The sequence below is a fragment of the Abramis brama genome (assembly GCF_963993115.1).
Source record: "Abramis brama genome assembly, chromosome: 8".
Lineage (NCBI taxonomy): Eukaryota > Metazoa > Chordata > Actinopteri > Cypriniformes > Leuciscidae > Abramis > Abramis brama.
This window is the reverse complement of record NC_139970.1, coordinates 12,403,586-12,419,013: the sequence shown is the minus strand read 5'-3', so window position 1 is coordinate 12,419,013 and position 15,428 is coordinate 12,403,586. Positions and strand designations below refer to the sequence as shown.

General features: G+C 44.6%; 1 protein-coding gene across 1 annotated transcript in view; it reads left to right on the top strand.

Annotated features, from left to right (window-relative positions):
- myo3b (myosin IIIB) overlaps nt 1-15,428 on the top strand; it is a gene marked incomplete at its 5' end in the record, with an annotated part of 113,631 nt that overhangs the window by 21,878 nt on the left and 76,325 nt on the right. The window lies entirely within an intron of this gene.

Genomic DNA, 15,428 nt, shown 5'->3' with positions numbered 1-15,428 from the left:
GGAAGTGGTCGAAAGTGGACAAGCTCAAAGCGTTTTAGACCCCATTCACACCTTTATTAAGTGATGTCCACTTGTGATCTGATTAACCAAAACGCATCTTAATACCAGGTGTAAACTGTCACGTTTTCATGGACTTTCTGTTTGTTTTCTTTGTCATTAGTATCATCATCATCATTAGTTCAGTTCTGTCACCTGTGTTTAGTTAATTAGTCAATCTTCATCATCACTGTCACCTGTCGTCACCCATTATCTTCTGTGTATTTAAGTTCTCCCTTGTCACTCTTCAGTTGTCGGTCAATGTTTGTGCTTGTGCTGTTTGTGTTAGCACTCTGTCTGTGCACGCACACTGTTTCGAGTATTCTTCAGTTTAAATAAATATTGAGTATTTTGGATCTTTGCCTGGAACTTCATCTTCTTCTACCTTGAGACGTTACAGATTGACCGACCCTAAAAAGTAAGAGGAAAGCTTTTAAGATGGGAATTCTCCTCACTCCGCTCACCCCAATTCACTCACTCCTCACCACCTTCCAAGACGGACGCCTTATTGAGGATTACGTCGCTGAATTCTTGGAGCTCTCTGCTGGGGTAAGCTGGGCAGATGATGTCCTTAAGACTGTCTTTTGGTATGGACTTGATGATCATCTGCACCAGCGAGCCCAAGCAACCACTTTCCCGGGAACCTTTGTCGCCTACCTGGATCATGTGCGGTGGTTGAGTGGTTCAGCCTTCACCGTAGGTGAAGCTGAAGAGGACATCACCACTCAACCGCAGTCACCAGCCATCTTCGCCACGCCACCCATCTTCATCCCGAGCACCAGTTTAGCCAAGCCAGCATTATACACCAGCACTATCAACTCTGTACAGCACGCCAGTCACACCGAGCCCGCATCTAACGCAAGTTCTGCAGAAGCCAATGCCGACAGCGTCATGCCCACCGTGCGAGAAACTGACTGCATTGCACCCGCAGAGTGGTTCTTCATGCCAGTCCCGCCTCGCTTGGAACTCCCTCCATCACTGATCCCATCCAGCTCAGAGCCCTCTTCATCGCTGATCCTGTCCAGCTCAAAGCCCTCTTCACAGCTGGTCCTGTCCAGCTCAGAGCCCTCTTCGCCGCTGGTCCTGTCCAGCTCAAAGCCCTCTTCATTGCTGGTCCTGTCCAGCTCAGTGCCCTCATCACAGCTGGTCCTGCCCAGCACAAAGCCCTCTTCGCCGCTGGTTCCGTCCAGCACAAAGCCCTCTTCGCCGCTGGTCCTGCCCAGCTCAGAGCCCTCTTCGCAGCTGGTCCTGCCCAGCTCAGAGCCCTCAGAGCCGCTGGTCCTGCCCAGCTCAGAGCCCTCAGAGCCGCTGGTCCTGCCCAGCTCAAAGTCCTCTTCATCGCTGGTCCTGCCCAGATCAAAGCCCTCTTCATCGCTGGCCCAGGACTCCATACTGGGGAGCCTCCCCAGGAAAATTTTGGGGGGGGCAATACGCCTCCGGACCAGCCCGTTCCGCCATGGCCACCCGAAGGGTCCTCACCGCCATGGCCACCTCCTCAGCCTGCTTCACCATGGCCACCTCCTCAGCCTGCTTCACCATGGCCACCTCCTCAGCCTGGATCTCCATGGCCGCCTGAAGGGTCGTCCCCGCCTGGACCGCCCGAGGGGTGGTCTCCTACTCCGCCATGGTCCCCTGACTAGTCTGCTCCGCCTTGGTCGTCTGGACCATCCTGGAGTCCGTCCATTCTTCACCCGGTTCACCTCCCCGTCACGGACTCCAGGATGCCCCCCCCCCCTCCCGTGTTCTACCATCTACGGCACGGGTCGTGCCTAGCGGGAGCGGGGAGTTATGTCGCGTTTTCATGGACTTTCTGTTTGTTTTCTTTGTCATTAGTATCATCATCATCATTAGTTCAGTTCTGTCACCTGTGTTTAGTTAATTAGTCAATCTTCATCATCACCGTCACCTGTCGTCACCCATTATCTTCTGTGTATTTAAGTTCTCCCTTGTCACTCTTCAGTTGTCGGTCAATGTTTGTGCTGTTTGTGCTTGTGCTGTTTGTGTTAGCACTCTGTCTGTGCACGCACACTGTTTCGAGTATTCTTCAGTTTAAATAAATATTGAGTATTTTGGATCTTTGCCTGGAACTTCATCTTCTTCTACCTTGAGACGTTACATAAACAGGGCCTTACACACATTACTGAGGTCACATTGCTGAGGATATGTCCACACTAGTACGTTTCCGTTTTAACATGGTGTTATAAAGTGAAAACGATCCTCGTCCATACTGGCGTTTCCACTGCGTTTCAGAAAAGATCTCCATCCACACTACACGACCGAAAACACATGTCACATGACCATGCATGCACACTGGGCATGCGCGTTCCATGTAGGGCTTATGCCGCTTGAAATGAGATCTGTTGCCGATTGTTCTAATAATAGCTTTCCTCCTGCGCATGTAGGCAGCTGCAGTATTATAAAATGCAGTTTAACTGTACAATGGCTGCTAAAAAGTACAACTAAGTCAACAAAGCTTGCAGTTCCCTTCTCCATGTTATTGTTTACGAGGCTGGTCTGTCTTGGTCTGGTAGCGTAATGGTCATATGAGAGGGCCTTGACGAATCAGGGAAGGGTACGCAATGATCCAGAAGACCCAATCAGGGAGCGAAAGTAGGCAGCCACGCCTTCATTTTCAAAAATATCAGTTTTGGTTCATCTACACTGAAACAGCTGCTTTTCTTGCTTCGTTAAAATATAATGTCCAACAGTACTTTATCAAATATATATAAATTCTCTCTCTAAACATTGCTTTAAAATATAATGGCACACTAATTTGTACCCTTTGGGTGAAAAGTATACCTCCTATATCATGTGTTTGTGCGAATATTGAGTTTATGGAAATTCAGCACCATTTTCAAAGTGTCTGGTCTGATGTAGAGCATGATTGCGTGAACGTAGCGTGTAAATGTTCAAACTCAAATAAGTCAGCTGAATTCATATACTCTCGCCACTTTTTGTGTGTCTCTCTCTCTCTCTTTCTCTCTCTCTCTCTTTATAAATACAAATCTCTCCCCCCATTATCTCTGGAGTGGCTGATCTCCAGGCAGAAGAATAGTGGGATAGACTGGAAGGATAGAGCTGTGGATGGATGTGTTTTCATTTCCTCTAAGCTGTCCGCTAGGCTCCCGCTGGTTCTCTGCTATCTATTGGAGTTTGGGATATTCCAGCGATAAGATTTTCAAATACCCAGAGGAAGAAAAGCAGCTATTTAGCCCAGTAAACTGCTTTTCCTCTGCTATCGTTCTGCCAGGCAGGTGCTTAATAAAGCCAAGAGTTGCTAGACGGTCACTAGACTTAGTGAGGTGTGAATAGGAGCATGCTGGGTAATTATAAGATGTGTATTTTCATACATCTCTGCAGTTAAGCCATTATGTAGCTGGCCGCTGCCTACGGCTACCTGTTAATGAGTGTGTATAGTGGAAACACGGTGAAAAACTCAGGGATTTGAAGAACCGGAGTGTTTTTAAATTAATGTGTTGAGCTTACGATAAAGTGTTGGTTAATTCGCTAAACGGATAGGATAATTTCATTGGTCAATTTTGAGGTGTGTGTGTGTGTGTAGAGAGAGAGATAAGTTAATGGTTGCTTCCCATTTCACATCCCAGATCATAGATTTTTGAAAGAATATGAAAAAAGTACATGGACGATTTACTAATTCAGGGAATTTTTTAAGTTATGTTCATACTTACTGATGTAGAAAGTTTAAAAAAAACATTTATATTGAGCAATAATGACCATGATATTTAACATTGCCTAAATGTAAACCCACATCAAAAAAGTAAGATTGTGGTCATTAAGAAATACATTTTAAAGAAATTAATACTTTTATTCAGCAAGAATGCATTAAATTGATCACAAGTGTCAGTAAAGACATTTATAATGTTACAAAATATTTCTATTTTAAATAAATGCTGTTCTTTTGAACTTTAATGTATCACTGTTTCCACGGAAATATTAAGCAATCCAACTGTTTTCAATGGTGACAAAAATAAGAAATATTTCTTGAGCAGCAAGTTAATTAGCATATTACAGTGGTCTCTGTTATTTTTAGTGAACAGAGACTTAAAAAAAAAAAAAAAAAAAGAATCCTACCAAACCCAATAACATTTAAATCTTGAATGGTAGTGTACACTACCTTTTAATATAAATTAGATGTATAAATATAAGAACAATTCATTCACATGAGCGTAGACACCCAGAAATTCACTGATCTGAAGAACCTGTAATGAAACTTCATGAACTTTTGTAATCCTCAACAAACTCAAGAACCCTATGCAGAATTTTTATTTTAATTTTTTTCTATAAGAAATGGGTTTTTGATTAATCTAATATGCTACAAAGAATGACTGAACCTTTATTTTTATTTTATATTGTAGCCATAATCTTCCTTATACTTAAATAACCTAATCATTTTAATCCGCTGGGTAAAATACCTGGTGGGGTTAATTTGCACATATTTTCATTGTTCTCTGTTTTTGCTGTTATCTCTAAACTTCTGGCAGACCCTGATTTAATCTGTTTGTCATTGGTGAAGTACATGTGCCTCATGAATGCAGAGTGAGCTGGGGCCACTAGGGGTCAGGCTTGATGATTCAAACGCATTTCTGTCACAGATCACGTTTATACATGCTGTTTATGTCAGTGATGTTTGTAGCATATGTACATGCTGTAAAATCTTAGTGTGATCATAAGACCTGTGCTGAATAAATGATATTTGTGAAAATGCTGTAGAGGTCTGTTTTATAATTTGAATTCTTAATGCTTTCATTTCAATAATAGGCGATTTACAGGTGGAAAACCATATTCTTATGTATTTTTTTTGTTTACAATTTCACATGGTATGATTGTAAACCCTTTTTATTTACATATTAATGGTATTGATGCATCAATTTAGGTTAAACTTAAAGTTTGATTAAAAAACTACAGATAATATAATATTAATGTTTAAAAGTCCATTTAAGTGTACTTAAACACTTTCATGACTATTCATGGCTACACTTCTTAACACAGTTTTAAAAAGTGCACTTTGTAATATTGTCAGATTAAAAAAAATACTTTAAAGTACATTTTAAATCATTACAGTTTTAATAATCTTTTGTTGTGCTTTAAAAAAAGTACACTTAATTGAACATATTAACACACATGTAAAGCAGCCTACTTCATTATAATGTTAACTGTAGTTTGATATTTTATAATACATTTAATTTATTTTAAATGTACTAAATTGCAACTTCATCATTACAAATGTGTAATTACAAATATTGTAATACATGACATACAAGTTTTAAATGACATATCTTCATTCTGCCCCTCTGTCTGAAGTGATCAGTTCCCTTTCGGTCGTTCACGTTCGACATAGTCGACGTCGACTGAATGGGATCACGCTTAGGGAGCCTGTCATCTTTGAGTACTATTGAAACGAGCCAATGTAATTGGCGTGTGTGATTCGCATCACACACTCCGCCCCTGCGACGCAGCAAAAAAATGGAAGTGGATGCACGCACTAGTTGCTTTTTGCTTCAGAGCCGATCGTCTTTGATGTCTCTGAAGAGTACTGTTGTATACAACGAGTGAGTGTGTCGGTGTTCTTCTAGAAAGACTCTCCCGGTGCTGGTGGTTTCTACAGTGCAGTGCAGCGTTGGTCGCAAGCTTTGAGCTCTCAACTGCTGTTTTAACAGCAAGCAAATTTCTATTTGTGTGTGTGTTGACGGTTGGTTGAGGGCAGAAAAGTGAGTGCTTCACTATTTCAGTTCGCTGAAATAAGTGTTGCCGCGGGCCCGCGGTCATTCCCTGTGTGCTCCAACACTGGTGACGGGTCCCATTTTCTAAAAGAGCAACACGGGTGCGTTTGCGTCTTTTTCTAGATGCCATTCCATCCATGCATTTCTGGGTGCGGTAGGGCTCTGTCCCCCTCTGACAGTCACGAGAGTTGCATCACGTGTCTGGGCTTAAGGCACGCTGAAGCAGCTCTTGTGGAGTCATGTTCTCGTTGAGCTGGCCTCTGGAGATGACGACTCGGCTGCGCTGCCTCCCTCTGGGAGACCAGCGTTGCCCGAGCCGGATCCAGACATGGCAGCTATGCTTAAAAAGGCCACAGAGGCGGTAGGGCTCGAGTGGAACGAACCACCGTGTCCTGAACCGTCTCGGTTGGATGATTGGTTTCTCGGAGCGGGTCGGTCTGGTTCTCAGCTCGCCGCTCTGGTACCTTTCTTTCCTGAAGTGCATGAGGAGTTGACAGAGACATGGGCAGCACCTTTCTCTGCCAGAAATCGTCTGAGTAGCTCCTCCCCTCTCACTACCCTTGATGGTGGAGCGGCGAAGGGTTACGCGGCAAAGGGTTACCTCGTGGAAGGGGGATCCTCGAGGGGATCGCCCCTCTAAGGCCTGTGAGTTTTCGTCCGTTCTGACGGGCAAGGCTTACAAAGCCTGTGGGCAAGCCGCTTCCTCACTGCAAGCCATGGCGTTGCTTCAGGTCCACCAGGCCCAGGAACTCAGAAACAGATAGAGACCATCCGGCACATCCTCCCCCGGCGGCCTGCTGCTGCCTCTACCCGCTCGCCGGCGGAAGATCCTCCGCCTGCTCGTCGCCGAGGGCGCCCGTCTGCAGCCGCCTCTGCTCCCGCTGGACCGCCACAGCAGCCTCCACTCAGGTCTCAGCGTGGAGCCGGCCACAGAAGGGGCGCCCCGCCAGCTTCAGGAACTGCCAAGCCAAGTGGCAAGTGACAGCGAAAGTGTTCCTGAGCGTGCCACCCAGGGATGGAGGAATGCTCTTAGGAGATGGTCACCGATCCACTCCCTTCAGCCGGTGGAGGGCCGGGTGAAGTTCTTTGTTTTATGTGTGTGTCTGTTCTGCCGCTGGCAGAAAGAAAGACACACACAGACTCAAAGAAAGACTCAAAGAAAGAGCAATTTCTCTGTTCCTCGGCCCCAAGAGGGTTAGTCTGGCGGTGTTTGACCCTGCAAAGCCTTGCACCCTTCAGCCCCCTCTTATTCGCCAGCCGGCAGCTGGGTGCGGTTCGAGGACCCGGTCATCTGCCTTGTCTCGCATCCCCTGCCACCTAATGGAGTCAGGTAAATGTTGCATTGCACACTCAGACCCCGCTTCGGGCCGCGTTCGGGCCTCTCGAGCTGGGTCCCTGTTCTCCACCTCACTGCCCCACCTCGGGTACATCTGTGGTCCCCTGGCCCCTGGCCCGGTTTTGTGGAAGCCTTAAATGCTTCCCAACCGGTCCTTGCTGGCCCCAAATTGTACCGTCAGACTCGGCTTGCGATTCAATTCGCTCGGCTTCCGTCCAGGCTCAGTGATATTCATCATACCTAGGTGTTGAGCAGTGGTCCTGTCCTGTGTGTGCACGTCGCAGTCCTACTGGCTAAGGACCGCTCCCTCCAGCCGATATGAAGACTGGCTTCCATAAGCCCGTACTTCATTGTACCTAAATATGTGGTGGGTTACGATCGTCTTGGACCTGTGTCAACTGAAACGGGCCCTTTTTCGAAAGCCTCCATTCAGTTGCTAAACACAGAGATGCATTTTCAAATACTCCGCCCCCGAGGTTGGTCTGCAGTGTTCCACCTGAAAGACATGTACTTCAGATCTCTATCCTTCCGCTCCACAGGCCTCCTGTGTTCTTGCGTTCGAAAGTACAAAGTATCAGTACAAGGTCCTACACTTCGAGTGCTCCATAGCCAGTTGGGTCTTCAGGTCAACTGGGAAAGAGTAAACTCGCCCAAGGGTTGAGAATCTCTTTTCTAGTATGGAGATGGTCTCGGTCCATCGCATCTTTTAGAAGGAGGTGTGTCAGGTCAGTGCTATTCAAGAAGTGAGAAAGGGTCCCACTGAAACTTTTTCAGAGGCTCCTGGGGCATATGGCAGACGCAGCCACACGGCTTCCTCCATATGAAGACCGCTTCAGCACTGGCTTCACGGCCGACTTCCGAGGTGGCTGTGGCAGAGCGGCACGCTCCGTGTGATAAACACCCTCGCCTGTCGCCAAACCCTCAGCCCGTAAACAGACCTTTTGTTTCTCCGGGCCAATGGCTCCTAGAACGAGTGTCCATTAATACCGGCTGAGGGGCCACGTTTAAAGGGCATGCAGTAACAGAGGTCTGGGCGGCCCTCCGACTGCATTGGCATCCATTGCCTCGAGTTGCTTGCAGTTCACCTCGTTTTGAGACACCACTGCTCAGTGAGCATGTACTGGTCTGAAAAGACAACATTGCGACCGTTGAGCTACGCTCCCCTCGCATGTTGCAACTCGCCCGCCACCACCTCCTCGGAGACAGAAGCTTCTAAGGTCGCTTCATTTCACTTATTACTGCTGGCCTGCTCAATCGTGCCACTGACAAGCCTCACGACAGCCTGTGGCCCAGGGAGAGTAGATACTCCGTCCACAGGTGGTACAGCTGTTTGGGACCACTTCGGGGCCGCACAGTTATGTCTGTTGCCCCTCCGGACTCGTCCCTCCGCCAGTTGTTTCTTCTCCTGTCTGAGTGGATATCCCTCGACATAGAAAAAACTCTGGCCACAGCTGGCCCCGGGGCCCCGGTAGAAATGCGTTCCCCAGTGAGCCTTCTTGCACACAACTGTGCTAAAGTCAGGAGGAGGTGGAACAGGTCTTGCTAGTTGCCTCTTATTGGCCCAACCAGACCTCTCCTTTACACAGCCCTTCCTGAGCACATTCTCAGGGATGGGGCATGATGGCACCCACGTTTAGACCTTGGAGAGTTCCTGGTCTGGTTCTAAAAAGAATGGGACGCGGAGGTTCTGGTTACTCTGGTTACTGGAATTTTTATGCTGTAGAGACCATCACTTCTGTGAGAGCACCGCTCAAAATGAGGCAAACGCCTTAGAAGTGGAACCTATTCGTTAAATTTAGTCTTTTCTCTGTGAGGAGATCCCGAAGATGTTCGATCACTTCAGTGCTTCTTTCTTGCTATTGGGTTGGAGTGAGGGCTGTCTCCTCCACCTCAAAATGTTGTTGCCTCTGTATTGACGCACATCATGATGCAGTGGATACAAATCTGTGGAAGCACGACTTGATCGTCAGGTTCCTGAGGGGAGCAAAGAGACTGAATCCGCCTTTCTTTACTCTCTCTGGGGACCTATCTCTGGTGTTACTGCACTGCACTCCCTTGAGCCCTGCAGGCAGTGAGTTAAAAATCCTGTTTTTAGAGAAACAGTTTGCCTGTCAGAAACTCCTGCTTGCTTGGTCTCTATCTAGAGGGTAGGGACTTGCACGCATTTTCGGTCAACGAATCGTGCCTGGAATTCGGGCCGGCTAACTCTCATAAAATCTGAGACCCAGGCCTGGATATGTGCCCAAGGTTCCTACCTCTCCTACGGGACCAGGTGGTGAGCCTTCAAGCGCTGCCCCGGAGGAGGCAGACCCAGCCCTGGATTTTCTCTGTCCGTCCGCTCCATTGCGGTTATACGTGCTCAGAATGCAAAGCCTGGACCTCAGATCAACTCTTGTCTGTTATGGAGACCAGCAGAAGGGAAGGTTGTTTCCAAGCAGAGGTTGGCCCACTACATGTGGTTGCCTTCATCTTGGTGAGAAAAGTTTTCCCAAGGTGCACGTGCCCACCTGGGTGGTGAGCTCCTCCTAAGTGAGAGTATCGCTCGCTCCTAGGCGTTGACACAGAGTGCCTCTCTGAACAGATTAAGAGTTGGGGGCTGGGAGACACCTATCACGCTAGCTAGAGAACTAGCCTATGTGTCGAACCGCTACTTTCTGTGGGCTCCCTTCACATGAAGCCAGTTCACTGTAAGTCCGGTTCAAAGTGTCTGCTTGCTGCGCCATTCCCCTACTATGGACTGGATACGTGCGCAATTCTTGCTCCAGTAGAGTTCCCCTTATTAGCCGAACCCTGTCGAGTTCCTCCATACCCTTCGGCAACGGACGTGGCGGAATGTCCGAAGCAAAGCCTATCACTCGTATGCACTGGTTGAACCTGTGTTAGGCTGGGTCCATATGTTGTGATCCCTACGGTGGTCCCATATGTATATTCTTCCACGGTACGGCTCCCTGCGGCGAACCCGTGTCTTCCCTCGCCAGAGCCTGCTCTGCCGTCACTGTTCGGTTGAGTCTCTCCCCTGTCATAGGCTGGCAGGCTCTGCCGTCACTGTTCGGTTGAGTCTCCCCCCTGTCATAGGCTGGAGCCACCCCAGTGACATTCCATATGCTGTACTGCCTGGTCATCCGCCCAGTCCATATGTGTATTTTCCACATGTTACTTCCCTTTGGGCAGGATGTGGCTTCCGCCACTATCACTGGACCACCGCTGACTCCGAGTTATGGTCTGCTCCTCAGCGAAAAAAGCAACTAGTGCATGCATCCACTTCCGTATTTATGCCGCGCCGCGGGGGCGGAGTGTATGATGCGAATCACGCACGCCAATTACATTGGCTCGTTTCAATAGTACTTGAAGATGACAGGCTCCCTAAGCGTGATCCCATTCAGTCGGCGTCGACTACGTCGAACGTTCCCTCCTTCAGGGAACGAGGGTTGCATACGCAATCGAGACGTTTTTAAGGGACGCTCCTTTAAGGCTTGTCAGTAAACGCCCACTGTTATGATTGGCTAATGTCACTGCATAGAAAACGGTATCAACGGCCACTTGCTATTGCATGTTTAAAACCACAAAAACATTGAAATCTATTGTTAAAGACAGTCATAACACCCTTTCAGAATTTCGAGTGTTAAACATTGCTTACCCAGTAGTTAAAAATGACCTAAGGTCAAACATAGTGTGAAAAGCCTACAAGTTACCCTGAAGAGTACAGGCTATTCTAGTTTACTCAGATCCTTAGGACGTTTAACGTTTCAGAGAGATCTGTAACTCTGAGATTGAGTGCCATGAACTCCTCAGTGCTGTATTAACATTCAGCATTGAAGTAAGTTCCACAGAGGTTATATGTCTCTTTAAACCTCTGAAGCTACAGAATAAACCCTTGGCGTCCAACATAAGGCCACGATCTTGAGGTCTGGTTTGGGTCTGGGGTCAGCCCGCAGTCCACCCATCTGCTGCTGTTTTCTTAGAGGAAATGGATTATATTTGCATGAACAAGTTCCCCTAAAGCCAGAGCTCTTGTGTGTATTTGTAGGTTTGGGATGTTTGGCTTGGCCCTGTTCTAGAAAACTCCACGGGGCTTTTACTGCAGGCCTGTGGCCACACTGCATGTGTGTGCTCCTCTGTGCAGTGGATTTGCATAGGACATCTGTGTGTTAGAAGAGAACCGTATGGTGTTCTGGTTACTGTCAGCTAGAGATGGCCGCTCTCGTGGTCTCTGGAGAGGAACTGCTGGTGTTTTTGCTGTATAGGAAATTGCAGAGTGCAGAATGTATTGTTGAGCAGTTTGTACATATGGAGCGAATGAGTCGAGTCAGACTGGCGTATTGAGATTTGCAGGTTCAAGCCTACAGCTCAACTCTGTGAGGTCTGAATGTGATTTAGATTTGTGCAGTTGTATTTGAAAGGTCTTTTACATTTCTTTATGTTAGATTAGTTCCAGTGAAACATACAGGAAGTTTTTTTCAGGTTCTTGTTGAGCCTTAGTACCATTAAAGGGATAGTTTATTATAATTAAACCCACACAATCATAATTTTATTAGCATCATGTCATTCCACACCTGTATGACTTTGTTTCTTCCAGAATGTGACTGTCACGTATTAAATGTTGTGTTGCCATCCAGGAGACCCTTATTTTGATAATCTTGTACTCTGTTTTTTCATTCACGTTTCCATTTTTGTTTATTTCCTTGTGTGTGTTCATTACCTTGGTTTCTAAGTATGTTCTCATCTTGTTCCCTTTGTTACTTATTTTGTTCATCCGTGTCTTATTTACTTCCTTGTTTACTCAGTGTATTTATAGCCCAGTGTTCCAGTTCAGTCTTTGTCGGTTGTTGTCTTTGTACTTTCATGCAAAGCTGTTATTTGTATTATTGTTCTTTTAGTCTTTCTGGATTATTGTATCATTTTGAAATGAACAGTATCTTATTGTTTTTACTACAGCAATTAGTAGTGATGGATGAAACAAAACTTTTTAAAACTTTGAATAAATTGAACCATTTACAAAATGATTCACTGAATTGAAATCTTTGAAACACCACAGGTTGGCTGCAACTGTGGCTCAAAATGATGTGAATGCAGTGAAAAACATGTAAAATGACATCATTCAAAAATGATGAAGGTGCAGCAAGCTATTTTCATTATTTAGGAAATTTATCAGGAAAATAGATGAGGTAAAACACAGGGTTTGCTCTGTATGAGTCGAGATTTTCTTTATCTGTGCTAATGCATTCTGATGAAATGTAAAAAAATAAATTTCTCAAATGAGAACAATTGTGATAAATAATAATGATTATAATTTTTCAGCAAAACAATCTTGATTATCAGTTGAACCATTATCTTGATTTAAGGCTATTTGTGTAATATTTCCTTCATCTTTAACTTTCAAATCGTATTTGTTCACGCAAGGTTTTCAATTCTGATCAATCACGTCACACAACAACAACCAATGTTTAGACTAATAAATTTGCATGTTCCAAATGCCCAGATTCTCCCCAAGTTTTTTCTAGATCATGTCTTAAAATCCCATAAAACTCATCTTTGATCACCAAAATGACATATTTAAATGTTTTTTCCTTGAAAGTTTTTATTCATGCTCTAAAATAGCTTGAATGTAACTCTACACCCTTGCCTCATTTAGTATACGTGGATCCTATGAATATGTAAATGAGCCCTGCCTCCATTCACTCACACCAGCTCAGAGATCCACTCGTTGACGATCACACGTTGATCTGATTGGTTACAAGGTAGTTTGTGACGTCAGAAACACCAGCGATTTCAAACAGTGTTTTTGAGACTGTCTTTGGTTCACTGCAGTTTTAAGGAGAAAATACTCAGCAATGGTGTCGACTTATGAATTTGCCCGTTTTGTCTTAAAGCTTTTTAAAAACACCACAGACATATGAACAACATTAAAAGCTCAATTTTCACCACAGGGGGACTTTAAGGTCGATAAAGTTTTCTCCTAAGCGAAAAACGGAAAAAAAATTCTGTCAGTATATCAGGGCCTTTATTTTCAGTACGTACTTTGTTGTATTCATTGTAGCGTATATGATCCTCGATCAGAGATCCTTTTCGGTGTTGTACTCTCACAAGGTATTACCCAATCTTTCAAATAGGTTTGCCACTCTTTCAACATTAGCTTGACCTCAGGGCAGTGCTGTGTTAGGCCGACAAAATCCCTTGCTGCTTTTCCAACTGTGATATTGGGTCTTAGTCACACTAAACTGGCCCAGCAGACCATCTCCTGGTTAAAGTGACCCACATAGAAGAACCCAAAGCCCTTTAAAGTGGACAGAACGAACGTGACTCTCAAACCGCCTCCGGTCAAGATGTGGGCAGGGCATCTCCGACTGGAACGATCACATGTGCCTTTTTACCGTGCTGAGTTTCAAGAATATTTCATATTTATTTAAAAGAGCAGAGAGCGTCTGAATAAGAGATGAAGTACAAGGAAAAGCCAGGAGATACGAAGGCGCTTTCCTCAGCAGAAGTCAGCTCGTGTAGAGACTGCTGTCTGACAACTTTGATTGTCCCCTGTGCCGACAGCTTCACACACATGCGCTGGGATGAAAGGTGTCATACCGAAGCAGGGATTGCTTTATAATCCAGGGCACATTGACTATTCTGGTCAATAGAAAGGCAACACAAGTGGCAGCTTGGGCCGCTGTTCTCTGTGAGAATCTTGCTGGGCTTAATTTTCAAAGTGAATGCACAGGGCTTTCTTTCTCTTTTTTTCCCTGTCTCTCATTCGGCAGCTTGTGTCAGAAGCACATGTGAGGAGAGATGCTGGGTGTCATCCTTTTTCACAGGCCTGTGAGTTAACAGACAGATTGACCTGATGGGAAGTGTGTACACACGCACACACACATGCGCACACACACGCACGCACGCACACACACGATTTCCTTTCATTCATGTCCTGACCTCTCTTTTGGTTTCTGTGTTCTCTCTGTAGAAACGTACTCATGTACTGAAAGGTTTTTTTTCTTCTTCACAGTTTAAATGATTGTAAAAATGTTTTCCCCAAAGTTAATATTGAATGTATTTTGTAAATAGACATAAAACATTATTTTGCTAAATATATTTGAGTTAGCTATTTATGAAATCCTATTGTTTGAGTGAATTTTTTACCACAATAGTGGTATTAAAATAAATGTAAATGTAATTGTATTAGAATATCTGTCAATTAGCATGTATCCATTCATCACTATTGCATTTTAAAGGGTTATATAGAATAAAAAACAGCCACACATTATATTAGGGTTGTTGATTAATTAAAAAATAACTAATCAATCATATAGGTTTATGTAAAAATGTAAAATTATACACACCAAACATTAAAATGTTTAACCAAAAATATATTTTCACATGAAATCTCCAAATTAATGTAGAAACAGCATAAAGACATTATTTTAAACATTTAATATTTTAAACATGTTTAATGGCATCTTTATACTAAAGTAATATGGATGAAGGCCACTATTACTGATAGCAATACTGATACGGACACCTCTACTGTTTATATATTTTTATTTTATTGCGTAATTATAATTAATTAAATTAAATATAATTAAATTGCGTAATTATAGCCATTCAACTTTACAGGAAAATTGAAAGTGAGGTCTAAAAACATTATTCACATTATTAACCCATTGTAATATATGTCACATTTAGCTTTGTCTTCCTTCGGATGAGACATTAAACTGAGGTCCTGATTATCTGTGGTCATTAAAATCCTAGGATGTCCTTCGAAAAAAAGAGTAGGGGTGTAACCCCGGCATCCTGACCAAACTTGCCCAATGGCCTCTGTCCATGGCCTCCTAATCATCCCCATATATACCGATTGGCTATATCACTCTCCTCTCCACCAATAAGCTGGTGTGTGGTGGGTGTTCTGGTGCAATATGGCGCAAACATGCCTTCTATTGTTCTGAGAAAAGTGGAATATTAATGAAACGAACTATATACAAAAATATATCAGCTCTCTCCATTTGAATGAGAGGTCATTTTTTCCCACTCTAAAGGTGAAGTATGATTTTCTTATGTTAAAATACATTATCTAAACCCAGTTTATTGTACATTGACTACTATTATATGCCATTCATGTGTTTATCACCTCCAAAACTGTAAACGCTGAGCCTCCAAGGTACCACCAAAACATTGAGAGCGATCCGCTCTGGGGTGCGTTTCCAAAAAGCATCGTTAGCCAACTATGTTCGCAAGTTCCGTCGTTATCAGCATAGTGTTTCCCGACACCATCGTTCTAACTAACATTCGCAAACAGCATCGCAGAGTTGTGTGGTTGGAACGACAGCTCTCGA